At 36.5% G+C, this 16,153-nt stretch overlaps 1 long non-coding RNA gene across 2 annotated transcripts in view; it reads left to right on the forward strand.

The window, feature by feature from the left end:
- Positions 1–16,153, forward strand: part of LOC140615852 (uncharacterized) — a 34,661-nt gene that overhangs the window by 9,658 nt on the left and 8,850 nt on the right. The gene's annotated exons all lie outside the window — the stretch shown is intronic.

The following is a 16,153-nucleotide window of genomic DNA, read 5'->3' on the forward strand; positions in this document are numbered from 1 at the left end:
AGCCATGGGGGGAGAGATCCTCTGTAAGCAGGATACTGGAGAGTGATATAGGCAGCGAAGCATAAAATCAGAACTTTTGGAGGTCTACTCCTGTGGGGGACGTCCCTGCCTGAAAGGTGCTTAGGTGGGACAAAAAGAATGGGTGTGCCTGAGTGCAGCAGAGTTCCCAAGCATCAGAGCAGGGAAGTTAGAGTGGGCTTTCTGCTTGATGTTGCCATAAACCACGAAGTGCTGTACTGTCAGATGACTACTATCCATTGATCAGGGGTCCAGCAAGAGGCAGAACCACAGTGAGACCTCCTGGGAGGAATGGTGCAGGTGCACACTGCAGGAATCTGTAAAGTTTGGAGACTTGAAATGTGGTCATGTGCCCGAGATAAAAATGCTCAGTCACAGGCTGAGGTTCTGAGTGAACACAGAATATGGATGGAAACCAGGGAGACAGGAGTGATTGTTTTTCTCTGGGGGCTCACTGAAGAGTAGGGGGGAATGAAATTTCAGTGCTGGGGCTAGAGATCAGGTGCTGCCATTTTCATCTCTCAGATTGGTGCTGAAAACCTTCACAGAACAAAAGCCACCTAGAGAACCCAGCACCCTGGCAAGGGGGGTGCAGTTCCCCCTAGGCAAAGACACCTGAGAATCCGAGCAACAGGCCCCTCCTCCAGAAGGCCAGCAGGAACATCCAGCTAATACCAAGTTTACCCATCATACAGAACTGCAAATCTCCAGCACTAAGGGAAAATAGTATATAGAATTTGTGTTTTTTTCTCATGAATCCTTAGTCTTTCGGTTTAAAATTTTTTTCCTTCTCAGCTAATTTATTTTATCAACTCTTTTTTAAATCTTTTAAAATTTTCACTTTTACATTTACATTTTTTATATATATATATATATTTTCATATTTGGCCTCCTTTCATTGTATTCAATTTTATTTTCATGTATATATATGTTTTTCTTTCTGACTTTGGGATCTAGTTTCTTCTAGCAGACTGAAATACATCCAGGATCTAGTTTATCGCTCTGTTCACCTTCTGTTTGATTTATTTCTACATTTTTTTTCTTTTTTGGTTTCTGATCTCCTCTGATTTGTTTAGTGTATATTTTTCTCAGTGTTGCTGTTTCTATTTTTATATTTTTGTTCTCTCATTTATTTTTCTCTGGACATAATGACAAGATGGAAGAATTCACCCCTAAAAGAGAACAAGACACAGGGATCACTGTCAGGGATTTAATTAATGCAGATACAAGTAAGATGTCAGAAACAGAATTCAAAACAATGATTATAAACATACTAGCTGGGCTTCAAAAAAGGATAGAAGATATTAGAGAATCCCTTACTGGAGAAATAAAAGAACTAAAATCTAATCAGGTCGAAATAAAAAGGCTACTATTGAGATGCAATAAAAAAAATGGAGGTTCTACTGCTAGGATAAATGATGCAGAAGAGAGAGTAAGTGAGATAGAGAACAAATGATGGAAAATAAAGGAACGAGGACAAGAGAGATAATTACTGGATCACAAGGATTGTGAAATCCTTAAAAAGAGGATTCAAGAGATCTGTGATACCATAAAGCCCAACAATGTTAGAATTATTGGGGTCCCAGAGGAAGAGGAGAGAGAGAGAAAGAGGGGGCAGGAGGTTTATTTGAACAAATAATAGCTGAGAACTTCCCTAGTCTGGGGAAGGAAACAGGTATTCAAGTCCAGGATGCACAGAGAAGCCTCCTCAAAATCAATAAAAATAGGTGAACATCTCAACATATGATAGTGAATCTTGCAAATTTCAGAGACAAAGAGAAAAATCCTAAAAGCAACTCAGGAAAGGTGATTCTTAACTTACAAGGATAGAAATGTAAGGCTGGCAACAGACTTGTCCACAGAGACCTGGCAGGTCAGAAAGGGTCTATCCAACTAGAAGATCTAACAATTATAAATATTTATGCTCCTGACTTGGGAGCAGCCAATTACATAAACCAATTAATATATTCAGGGAGATAAATGAGTAAAAATATGCAGCCAAGAATACTTTAACCAGCAAGGCTGTCATTCAGATTAGGAGAAATAAAGAGCTTCCAGGACAAACAGAAACAAAGAATTTGTGATCACTAAATCAGCCCTGCAAGAAATATTAAAGGGGATCCTGTACATGAAGAGAGAGCCTAAAAATTACAAAGAGCAGAAAGGAACAGAGACAATATACAGAAACAGTGACTTTATAGGTAATATAATGGTACCAAATTCATATCTTTCAATAAATGTTCCTATCAAAAAAACCAGGGTATCAGATTGAATAAAAAACAAAGTCTATAGATATGCTATCTATAAGAGACTCATTTTAGACCCAAAGGCACCTCCAGATTGAAAGTGAGGGAGTAGAGAACCATTTATCATGCTAATGTACATCAAAAGAAAACTGGGGTAACAATCCTTATATCAGACAAATTTGATTTTAAACCCTAGAGTGTAATAAGAGATGAAGAAGGACACTATCTCATACTTAAAGGGTCTATCCAACTAGAAGATCTAACAATTATAAATATTTATGCTCCTGACTTGGGAGGAGCCAATTACATAAACCAATTAATAAAAAAATTTAAGAAACACATTGATAATAATACACTAATAGTAGGGGATTTTAACACCCCACTCACAGGAATGGACAGATCATCTAAGCAGAAGATTCACAAGACACAAGGCCTCTGAATGACACACTGAACCAGATGGACTTCACAGGTATATTCCAAGCATTTCATCCTAAAACATCACAATATACATTCTTCTCAAGTGCACAGAGAACATTCTCCAGAACCATGTACTGGGTCACAAATCCAGTCTTAACCAGTACAAAAGACTTGGATTATTCTCCACATATTCTCAGACTACAGTGCTTTAAAACTTGAACTCAATCAAAAGGGAAAATTTGGAAGGGAAATACATGGAAGTTAAAGAGCATCCTACTAAAAAATGAATGGGTTAACCATAAAATTAAGGAAGAATTTTAAAAATTCATGGAAACAAATGAAAATGAAAACACAACTGTTCAAAACCTTTGGGAAACAGCAGAGGCAGTCCTAAGAGGGAAGTATATAGCAATACAGGCCTTTCTTCAGAAATGAGAAAAGTCTCAAATACACAAGCTAATCTTACATCTAAAGGAACTGGAGAATAGCAAATAAAGCCTAAACCAAGCAGTAGAAGAGAATTAATAAAAATGAGAGTAAAAATCAATGAAATAGAAACCAAAAGAACAGTAGAACAGATCAACAAAACTAGAAGCTAGTTCTTTGGAAGAATAAATAAGATCAATAAACCTCTAGCCATACTTATCAAAAGAAAAGAGAAAGGACCCAAACACATAGAATCATGAATGAAAGAGGAGAGATCACAACTAAGACTGAAGAAATACAGACAATTATAAGAGAATATTATGAGCAATTGTATGCCAACAAATTAGGCAATCTGGAAGAAATGGATGCATTCCTAGAAACATTTAAACTACTAGAACTAAAACAGGAAGAAATAGAAAACCTGAACAGACCCATAACCAGCAAAGAAATTGAAGCAGTCATCAAAAATCTCCCAAAAAACAAAAGCCCAGGGCCAGATGGCTTCCCAGGGGAATTCTACCAAACACTTAAAGAAGAATTAGTACCTATTTTTCTAAAGCTGTTTAAAAAAATGGAAATGGAAGGAAAACTTCCAAACTGATTCTATGAGGCCAGCATTACCTTTGTCCCAAAACTAGATGAAGACCCTACCAGAAAGGAGAATTACAGACCAATATCTCTGATGAACATGAATGTAATAATTCTCACCAAGATTAATCCCAAATGGGATTTATTCCTGGGCTGCAATGTGGTTCAACATTTGCAAATCTATCAATGTGATATACTACATTAATAAAAGAAAGGATAAGTACCATTTGATCCTGTCAATAAATGCAGAAAGAACATTTGACAAAATACAGCATCCATTCTTGTTTAAAACTCTCCACAGTGTAGGGATAGAAGGAACATACTTCAAAATCATAAAAGCCATATATTATTTTTTTTAATATATTTTTTTTAATTTTTATTTATTTATGATAGTTACAGAGAGAGAGAGAGGCAGAGACACAGGCAGAGGGAGAAGCAGGCTCCATGCACCGGGAGCCCGATGTGGGATTCGATCCCGGGTCTCCAGGATCGCGCCCTGGGCCAAAGGCAGGCGCTAAACCGCTGCGCCACCCAGGGATCCCAAAAGCCATATATTAAAAGCCCACAGCAAATATCATTCTCAATGGGGGAAAATTCTCAGTTTTTCCTCTAAAGTCAGGAACACTCTTGCCACTGTTCTTCAACATAGTACTAAAAGTCCTAGCCTCAGCAGACAACAAAAAGAAATAAAAGGCTTCCAAATTGGCAAAGAAGAAATCAAACTCTCCCTCTTCACAGATGACGTGATACTGCATGTGGAAAACCCCAAAATCGATATTTTTGATATAGCAATTCAGCAACATGGCAGGATGTAAAATCTATGCACAGAAATCAGTTGCATTTCTATACAGTAACTATGATACAGAGGAAAGAGAAATTAAGGAATTTATCCCATTTACAATTGTACCAAAAACCAAAAGATACCTAGGAATAAACCTAACCAAAGTAGTAAAGGATCTGTACTCTGAAAACTATAGAACATTTATGAAAGAAATTGAGGAAGACACAAAGAAATGGAAAATTTTTCTATGTTCATGGATTAGAAGAACAAACATTGTTAAAATGTATATGTTACCTAGAACAATCTCCACATTCAGTGCAATCCCTATCAAAATACCATAAACGTTTTTCAAAGAGCTGGAACAAATAATCCTAAAATTTGTATGGAACCATAAAAGACCCTGAAGAGCCAAAGGATTGTTGAAAAAGAAAACCAAAGCTGGGGACATCAATGCCTGACTTCAAATCTGCAATCATCAAGACAGTATGGTATTGGCACAAAAACAGACACATAGATCAATGGAACAGAATAGAGAATCCAGAAATGGGCCCTCAACTCTATTGTCAACTAATATTTGACAAAGCAGGAAAGAATATCAAATGGAAAAAAGATAGTCTCTTAAATGGTGTTAGAAAAACTGGACAGCCACATGCAGAAGAATGAAACTGGATCATTCTCTTACACCATACACAACAATAAACTCAAAATGGATGAAGGAGCTAAAAGTGAGACAGGAATCCATCAAAATCCTGGAGAAGAATACAGGCGGCCACGTTTGTGACCTCGGCCACAGCAACTTCTTTGCTAGACATGTCTCCAAAGGGAAGGGAAACAAAAGCAAAAATGAACTATTGGGACTTCATCAAGATAAAAAGCTTCTGCATAGCAAAGGAAACAGTCCATAAAGCCAAAAGCCAACCAACCAACAGAATAGGAGAAGATATTTGCAAATGTCTTATCAGATAAAGAGCTAGTAACCAAAATCTATACAGAACTTATCAAACTCAACACCCAAAAAACAAAGAATCCAGTCAAGAAATGGGCAGAAGGTACTCCTGCGTGGCTCAGCCATTAAGAATCTGCCTTTGGCTCAGAGTATGATCCTGGAGCCTTGAGATCGAGTCCCACATTGGGTTCCCTGCATGGAGCCTGGTTCTCCCTCTGCCTATACCTCTGCCTCTCTCTCTCTCTCTCTCCTCTCTCTCTCTCTCTCTCTGTGTGTCTCTCATGAATAAATAAATAAATAAAATCTTTTTTTTTAAAAAAAAAAGAAGAAATGGGCAAAAGACGTGAACAAACATTTCTCCAAAGAAGACATACAAATGGTCAACAGACACATGAAAAAATGCTCTGCATCATTTGGCATCAGGGAAATACAAATCAAAACCACACTGAGATACCACCTCACACCAGCCAGAATGGGTAAAATTAACCACTCAGGAAATGACAGATGTTGGGAGAGATGCAGAAAAAGGGGAACCCTCTTATAGTGTTGGTAGGAATGCAAGCTAGTGCATCCCTTCTGGAAAACAGTATGGAGGTTCCTGATAAAGTTAAAAATAGAGCTACCCTACAACCCCGGAATTGCAGTACTAGGTATTTACCCAAAAGATACAAACATTAGTGATCCAAAGGGGCACCTGTAGCCCTTCTGATGTTTGTAGTAGCAATGTCCACAGTCGCCAGTCTATGGAAAGAACTCAGATGTCCATTGACAGACATTCGTAAAGAAGATATGATATATGCATATCACATATGCAATGGAATATTACTCAGGCATCAAAAAATGAAATTTTACCATTTGTAACGACATGGATGGAACTAGAGGATATTATGCTAAGTGAAATTAGTCAATCAGTGAAAGACAATTGTCATATAATTTCAATCATATGTGGAATTTAAGAAATAAAACAGAGGATCAAAGGAGAAAAGAGGGAAAAACACAATAAAATCAGGGAGGGAGATAAACCATAGGAAACTGTTAACTCTAGGAAAAAACTGGGAGTTGCTGGAGGGGAATGGGGTGGGGGGTTGGGATCACTGGGGTGATGGTCATTAAGGAGCGCACGTGATATAATGAGTTCTGGGTGTTAGATGCAACTGATGAGTCTCTGAATTCTACCTCTGAAACTAATAATACACTATCTGCTAATTGAATTAAAATAAAATAAAATTTAAAAAAAAGAGAGAGAGAGAGAGCACATTTAAAATGTCCCAGGTATGTGAAGTGTAAGTCATTATTTCACAGGCCTGGGGCTTGGCAAGGACAAATATTCATGTGAAGGTCAGTTTGATGTGTCCCCTTAGTGAGGCTACAGTGTCTGGTTATTCAATCAAATGCTCATCTAGGTATTGTGTGGTATTTTGAAGATGGGACTCAAGACTATAATCAGTTGACTTTAAGCAAGGGAGATTGTGATGGAACTTGGGTGGGTACAATCCAAAAAGGTGAAAGCCTTAAGAGCAGATCTGAGTCTTCCCCGAACATAAAATTCCATAAACCTGTTATTCAGAGGTCCAGCCCCGCTTCTGAAAGCCTTCAGATCTGCCTCACCAGCCCCCAGAATTGTGTAAGCCAATTGTTTGTAATTAGGGTCTATCTATTTCCTACTGGTTTTGTTTTTTTGGTGGAACTTAGCCTGATACAGTTGCTACAAGCATTTGGTAGGTGCGCAGGTGGAAATTCATTGGAATAAGTGGCTTTCACAGTATCACAGAGCAAGTGAGTGACAACAAAGGACCAGATCCAGGCCTGAAATCTGGAGTAATTTCTGCTATGTAGCCTCTTCATTTTTCTGACGCTGGGCAAAAGGGAAGGGAGAATTTATTGATCATTCTCTGTCAAGTTCCACAGAAAGTTTTATGAGAATTGATAGAAACAGGCAGCCTTCCTCTGAAATAGCTTCTCAGCTATTTGGCCAGCCCTCTGCCTTCTTCACACCCTTAGAACAGTACAGGCTCTTCTAGAACTCCCTGGGAGATGGATCCATTTTTCTGCTGCTCACCTTCAAAGTGCTAAAGGTAGCCTCAATGTGGGGTCACAGGGACTTGACAGGCAGTATTCCAAGAAGCGGTGGCAAAAAGGGATTCCAACGTGGCCCAGCCATTGCAGCTGAGTGAACTCACTTCCCATCTCATGGGCACATAGGAGTTTCAGTGGCCATAGTCTAAGTATTTGACGGGATTGAATACGGCAGCCAGCAGACCCAAGGACAAGGGGAGAGAGGAGCACTTTCCCACAGGCAATAGGTAGCTTTTTTTTTTTTTTTTTGAAACCTGAAAAATTATTTTACTGAGGAGATAGGGAGATACACAAGGAAGTCTTAAAAAATTCCTTCCAGGAAAAATGAGTTTTTAGGTAATGAGGTACAAAAGGATAGCTCCTCCCAAACTAGAAAAATCTCCTGTGCTTAATTAGAGAGAACACTCCCCAAATATGTTTACTTGGAATAAACTTTGTAGTTTCCTTATGAGTTCATTGTATCTAAAAATAGAATCCTTATCTGTATTCTCCATAAAGTCTGTGTAAATTATAGATTCTAATGTAAATTGGAAATTACATCTTCAAGGCCAGATGTGTGATTGGAGCAAAGGATTCAGTTTCCTCAAGTAATCCCCTTTGGGGACCAGGGAACCAGGACAGACGGAAGGGTAAATATCCTTTTCTTTATTTTTTGAAGTACTAATTATAGCAGCATCAGAAGCTGAGTGGCTCTTGTTTTATTGAGAATAGAAAGGAATCCTGTGCCAATATATAGAGCCTATGATGTAACTTTTAAGTAAAACACAACTGAGCAACTGTTTAAGTAGCATTCCTTTTCTAAATGGTCTTGGAGGACTTATTTAGATAATTTCAAAATTCTTTAGTTTTATAATTGGGTGATTAGCATTATCATTTAGTTTTAGGGTGAGCATGGCTCCTTTTCTATTTTGACAAGTATATGGAGGTGATTGAACCTGTACTATTTTAATCACTTTTGGGGATTCAGGTAGTTAGTGGAAAACCCTTTAAGTTAAGCTATTTGATGCATTCGCTAAAATGTAAAAGCTCAAAAAAATTCATGGCTTTTAACTAGTCATTTTGGTAGTATCAATCACTGATAAACAAAGAATTATTTGCTGATGAGGAATATTGATTTGTGTGTGCCTGTGGGTGTGTTTAACGAGATTTTTTTAATTTTAAAGCCTGGCAGAGATTGGGAACAGCACTGACTAGATATAGTAAAATGTTCTTCCATTTACACTTCACAAATACATCTTACAATGATCCTGGCTGTATGAGAAAAGTTTTATGAATCCAATAAAGTTCTTTATATGACATCTTTGGATGTTGTATATAGTGTGAGTAATCATCTTTTTTAGTAAACACAACATACAATATGCTAAACCTAATAAAACAGGGAAACAACTCATTTTATGTATTGCCCATCCTCAATAATAAAATGCCATGTGTCCAGGTGGTGAGAAGTAGAAGTATTGTCCAGCCTTACAAGGCAAAAAAGAAGGCAAAACCAGGACAACAGAAGCAGTGGGTATAATGATGGGATTATGGGAAATTCTGTGGGTAGCCAGTAACAGACTAAAGAAGCTCAGATTGGTGTTGCATGAGAAATGTAAACTAACAGGCGACCACAATCATCAGTTAGTGTTCAATTGTTTGATTCCAATGACTATCAGCATTCTAATGGCCTTAGACAAAAAATTTCAGACTGATATATTATTTCATCTATTTGCCTCCCTTTAAAGTAGAAAATAGTAGGAAATTAGTAAGGAAATAATTTTAGAGAGCTCATCATTAAAAATCATTTTTTTCCATAAAGTAAGACACACGTGTATAATTTTGGAGAATACCTGTTTAAATATCAAATTTTATTTGAGTTTATGTACTATGTTCTGTTTAGAATTTTTAAAATATTTACAGTAATTCATTTGGTTAAATGCTTGATCAGTAAGTCAAAATATCCTGTTTAAAGATCGGGAAATAGGGCAGCCCAGGTGGCTCAGCGGTTTAGCGCTGCCTTCAGCCTAGGGTGTGATCCTGGAGTCCCGGGATGAGTGCCGCGTTGGGCTCCCTGCATGGAGCCTGCTTCTCCCTCTGCCTGTGTCTCTGCCTCTCTCTCTCTTGAATAAATAAATACAATCTTAAAAAAAAATAAAATAAAGATTGGGAAATAAATAACAGTAATAAGGACAAATCCTTAATTTCATGACTTGTGGATAGTTGTCTTTCAAGAACTGTTGTTTTTCATTGACCTTCTCAGTAGTAGCTATCATTTATTGAGGGCTTACTATGCACTAGGTATATTATAAACATATTTTATTTTTTTCTTTTCTTAAAGTTGAGATATAATTGATGTTATTTTTAATTAATTTTTTAAATTACAAAAGTAATGTAGCACTGTATAAAGTAAACGGGAAAGCTTCTGTGCTGCCTTCCCTCCATCCTTGTTCTCAGAGATCATTACCTTAACAGCTTGCTGGGGAAGATAGTTTCTGTCACTTATAGAGGTCACCTAAGCTGCAGCCCAGGTGACTTAGGTTGAGAGTCATGACCCCGAAAAATTTTGAACATCAACAATGTTCATGCAGAGGGTAAAAAAACTCAGATCATAAACTTGGGGGTGTGAGAAATAGAACTTTATTTTTCTATAACTAAATTTAATTTCTATTTCAAAAGTCAGTATTGCTATAATGGAGGTCTCCCAGCTGTCCCTATTGTTGGGTCTGTGAGGTACAGAGGGCTTATGTAGTTCAAGGTGTTTGTGGAGACACCCGTCTGTTCTTAGAGTTTTCTGTCTCCCAGAGGGACAAAATTGCTGTAGGTTTGATGTGGGAGACAGGAAATCCTAACTATGAAACATTAGGCATTAAGGCTAGGAGGCCAGGTGTCTGGAGGTACAAGGCTGCGCTGCTGGCTTACCTGGTGCTGCATACTGTGAAGTCCGACTTGCCTCCAATCTGGCGAAGCTAGCTTCAGGGGAGCTGAGGAATGGATCTGTGGAATTCTCTTCTTGTCTCACGGTAGAAGGAGATGGTTTGAGAGATGAATAAACTGGAGAGAAGAACCTGACCAACAGCCTCCCTTTTCTTTGAGGCACCTTCGCAGAGCTGCCGCTCTCAGTCAGAGCTGCTCTGTGCATTGGCTTCCACATATTTGATAAAAAGGGCGGGGGGTGGCGGTGACTGGGTGATGGGCACTGAGGGGGGCACTTGACAGGATGAGCACTGGGTGTTATTCTCTATGTTGGCAAATTGAATACCAATAAAAAAATTTATTATTAAAAAAATAAAGAGGAATGACAAAAAAAATTATCATTTGCAAATAAAGATTTTTCCCCCTCCACTTAACCTAACATCTTTGCTTCTTTTCTTGCTGCACTGAGTTAGCCTCCAGAATAATGTTGAATAGGTTGGTGGGAGTAGGTGCCTTTGTCTTGCTTCCGACTTTAAATGGACTACTTCTAAGGTTTCACAATACAGTTTGATGTTTTTAGCAGGTTCTTCTTATCAGGTGAAGGAAATTCTTGTTTATTCCTCATTTGCCAAGAGCTTTTAAAATTTATTTATTTATTTACTTATTTATTTATTCATTCATTCATTCAACAATAATTCAGTGAGCAGAACCTACTGTCTAACAAATGATGAATAATTGTTGAATTTTAATTATTTTTCTGCTTTTTGGTCAGTAGACAATTTTTTAAAAGCTTTTATGTTTACCGATAGGTGGCTCAGTTGTTTAAGCACAGACTCTTGGTTTCAGCTCAGATCATGATCTTGGGGTCCTGGGATGAGCCCTGTCTGGGGGGTAGGGAGGGGGGGTCCCTACTCAGTAGAGAGTCTGCTTGAGGATTTCTCTCCCTCTCCTCTGACTGCACCCCCACTGTACACTTTCTCAAATAAATAAATGAATCTCTTTTAAAAAGTTGAGCAGTTCCCATATAACCCACCACCCCACACATTCACTTTGCCCTATTATTGATATCTACATTAGTATGGTACTTTTGCTAGAATTAATGAACCAATATTGATATATCATTATTGACTAAAGTCCATACTTTATTCAAATTTCCTTAGTTTTTCCCTAATGTCCTTTTACTGTTACAGAGTCCCTTCCCAGGAAATCACAATTCACTGAATTATTGGCTCCTCTTGGCTGTGACAGTTTCTCAGACTTTTTTTGTTTTTAATGATTTTGGCAGTTTTGAGGCATACTGCTTAGGTATTTTGTAGAATCCCTCAGTTGGAATTCATCTGATGTTTTTCTTTTTAAAAATTTTTATTTAATTAATTTATTTAAAAAATTGAGATATAATTGACATATAGCATTATATTAGTTTCACATGTACAAAACAGTGGTTTTTATATGTAGATGTTTTGAAGTGATCACGACAATAAATAGTTAATATTCATCACCACTCATAGTTACATAGTTTTTTTCTTGCGATAAGCATTTTAAGATTTTAAAATATTTTCAAATATATAATGCAGTATTAATAACTATAGTCATCATACTGTACAATCCTCAGGACTTATTTTTTAACTGGACATTTGTACCTTTTGACTCCTTTCACTCATTTTACTCACTTCCCAATACCTGCCTCTGGCAACTACTAATCTGTTTTGGTTCTATGAGTTTGTTTTTTGTTTGTTTTTGTTTTTTATGATTCCACATATAAGTGAAGTCATATGGTATTTGTCTTTCTCTGATTTATTTCACTTAGTATAACGACCGCAATGTCACAATAACAGGATTTTATTATTTTTTATGGTCAATTAATCTTTCATTGTATATGTACCACATTTTATTTATTCATTCATCCATTGATGGATATTTATGCTGTTTCCATTTCTTGGCTATTGTAAGTAATGCTATGAATATGGGGGTGCTATACCTTTTTGAGTTAGTGTTTTCATTTATTTTGAATAAATGCCTAGAAGTGGAATTGCTAGATCACAGGGTAGTTCTATTTTTAATTTTTTGAGGAACTTCCATACTGTTTTTCACAGTGGCTACACTGGTTTGCCTTCTGGCAACAGTGCATGAGGGTTCTCTTTGATGCTTTTCTTATTATTATATTGGGGCTATGGGTTTGGGGGAAGAAGACCATAAAAGTGAATTTCTGTTCTCATCATATCAAATTGAAGGTACATACTTTCACTATGATTTATCACTAATGTTACTGACCTTTATCACCTGGCTGAAATACTGCTTGTTAGATTTGTTCACTGTAAGGCTACTTCTCCCCACTTATACCGCTGCTATCCATTTTGTACTCTTTGAAAGAAAATCACTACGGGCAGCCCACACTTAAGGAATAAGGAGTTATGCCTCATTTTCTTGAGGATAGAGTAGCTACATAAATTATTTGAAAGGCTTCTATATGGGAGATTTATCTATTTTCCCCATTTATTTATTTATCCCAATATCATTTTTAGGTGGGATTTTAAAGTACTGAGTCAATTTCTTTCTATTTTTCTTCCATTCTTTCTATTCACTCTTTGGTAAATTTTGGTAAGTTATATCTGACTAGGAATTACTCTATTTCGCTGACGTTTCCAGATTTATTGATACAAAAATTATAACATTCTCCTATGATTTTAAAAACTTTACTGAATGTGTGGATATGTCACACTTTCCATTCTAAATTTGCTTATTTGTAACTTGTTTTGTTTTCTTTTCTGATCAATCTTGCAAGGAATTTGTCTATCTTATAGTCCTTATGAAGAACCAGCTTTTCTCAGGTTGATTATCTGTGGTTTATATTCTTTATTACTTTTTTACTCTTATCTATATTACTTTCTTCCTACTACTTTCTTTGCATTTATTCTCTTGTCCTTTCCATAGTTTATTGTGTTTTTTTAATCTTTCATGTTTTTACATAAATGCATATAAGGTATAAATTACCTTTACATCCTGCATTAAGGGTTTCCCCCAAGCTTTTAAAATACAGTTCTTTCTGTTAGAAATATTTCAAAGCTTTCATTACATTTTTCTATTGAGCCAATGCTATTTAGACATATACTTTTAAATTTCTAGATATATGTGTTTTTAAAAAACCATATTTATTATTGATTTCTAATTTTAAGGAATTATGACTAGAAATCGTTATTTGTGTAGTGTCAGGGTTTTTTTCCCTTTTTATAATAATGAAGTATAATTAACATGTTATATTAGTTTCAGGTATACAACATATTGATTCAGTAATATACCTCTATGTATTACTCAATCCTCACCATGATAAGTGTAGTCACTGTCACCACACAATATTATTACAAATTGTTATTATATTCACTATGATACACTTTTCGTTTAAGTGACTTATTTATTTATAACTGGAAGTTTGTACCTCTTAATCTTACCTTTCTCTATTTCATACTGTTTTCCATAGTGGTTTTACCAATTTACATTCTCACCGATAGGGTATGAGGATTATCTTCTCTCTACATACTCCCTAACACTTGTTAACTTGTCTTATATTTTTGATACTAGCCATTCTGACTGGTGTGAGGTGATATCTCCTTGCGGTTTTGATTTGCATTTCCCTGATGATGACTGATATTGAGCATATTTTCATATGTCTGTTGGTCATCTGTATGTCTTCTTTGGAAAAATGTCTATTCAGATCCTATGCCGATTTTGTCCTTGGATTATTTGGGGTTTTGGTGTTGAGTTGTATATGTTCTTTATATATTTTGGAGACTAATCCCTTATTGGATATGCATTTGCAAATATCTTTTCCCATTCAGTAGGTTGCCTTTTTGCTTTGCTCATGATTTTCTTTGCTGTGCAAAAGCTTTTAATTTTGATGTAGTCCCAATAGTTTATTTTTGTGTTATTTCCCTTGCTGGATAGACATGTCTATAAATATGTTGCTAAGACAATGTCCAAGAGATCATTGCCTATGTTTTCTTCTAGGGAGGTTTATAGTTTCAGGTCTCACATTTAAGTCTTTAATTCATTTTTTCATTTTCTTGCTCTTCATTTTTAGTCCTCTAATTTCACTTTCCCCTTGTTCTTTTTCTTTACTTGTGGGGCATATTTGCTTATTGTGGATATTCTGAAAGTCACCTGTCTACATGCTTGGAACTAACATGTGCTTAGGCAGGGAATATTATATTTAGATTGATCTGTTAATGCACACTTATTGTGCTGAAACTCCTGCCAAAAGATACCAGTTAGAATTTAGATGCAATGATAGGACATTCCCCTGGACACTCTGGATTTGTTAAATAGATATTAAACTCTTTCTTTGTTATACCTTACTATGCTTTGAGAGATTTATGGTCTTATTTCCTAGGAAGGAAATGAGAAAATAAGAAATTCCATAGTTCACCAGAGAAAATAAGAAATTCCATAACTCAGCCAATGAGGTTGCCAATGGGGCTCTTGGACAGCAAGGCCTCAACTCTAGTATTGAAAAGTTTGCAGGTGTAGAAAAGAAGGGATCATGTAGGACTAATTTCACTGAAATTATATATGTTCAGTCAACCAATTGATCACTAATCAAACAAGAAATATTTGTTGTAGGTCTGTGCTTTATGAGAGGCCCATGGTAGATAGTTTACAGATTACTTAGGAAATCTAGGCAATCCTTAGCTATACTAATAGGGCAGGTTAAATGTAGGAAGGGGTAGACCCCAAAGTATAAGGACTAATACAAGAGAAGATTGCTTTTTCTTTCTTAACACTACTGAGTGGATGTATAGATTGGCATAGGCCCCTCTTCTGTAAAACTGCTGCAGGACAGAGACTGATAAGAATACTTCTATCTTGAATGCATGGCTTCCAAGTTTGCCTTGGAGACCATTTTCATTCTAGCCAGCTGGAAAGGAAGAGAGCGTCGAAGTGCAGGTGTGCCAGATTTTTATCAGCCAGGCCCAGAGGTGTAACTTCTATTTACATTCATTGGCTAGGATTTGGTTACATGGCCACATCTGACAGCAATAGAGGAAATGAGTTCCAGCTTTCTTTTTTTTATTTTTTAAAGTTCTTTGGTAAATATGCTTTATTTTTTTAAGATTTTATTTATTTGTTCACGAGAGACACACAGAGAGGCAGAGACATAGAGACATAGGTAGAGAGAGAAGCAGACTCCCTGTGAGGGGCCCAATGCGGGACTCGATCCCAGGATCATGACCTGAGCCGAAGGCAGATGCTCAACCACTGAGCTACGCAGGTGTCCTGAGTTCCAGCTTTGTACCCAGAGAGGCAAAAACATAAATTTTGGCTAGCAGTTGGCACTGTGTCCTGTCCTATTTGAAGAATTGGTTGTGTTTCTAATGTGAAACTACGAATGATTTAAATTAGCTTCTTTATATTTTCCTATACTTTTCAAAGTTTATTATTACATGTACTACTCTTATAATCAGAAAAAAACCAATACATCTTATTTTTAAAAATGTAACCCACATTTTTGGAACTTAGAACATTATAATTTTTTTCTATATAATTAGTTAAAATGGCTGTTTTGATCCCCAGATGAGATTATAAAATCCTATTTAACCCACAAATTAGTTGAAAATATAAGGCAAATCTAATTAATTATTACCTCTGCCATGGTTCTCAAAGAGATTTACATCTCAGTATAAAGCCAGCCTGAAACCTGCACTCTAGGAGGATAAGATAGGACTGAAGAAGAGATAAGAAAGAGAAATAGGAGTATTTGCCTCCTTTCCA

This window comes from Canis lupus, chromosome 24, assembly GCF_048164855.1.
Source record: "Canis lupus baileyi chromosome 24, mCanLup2.hap1, whole genome shotgun sequence".
Taxonomy (NCBI): domain Eukaryota; kingdom Metazoa; phylum Chordata; class Mammalia; order Carnivora; family Canidae; genus Canis; species Canis lupus.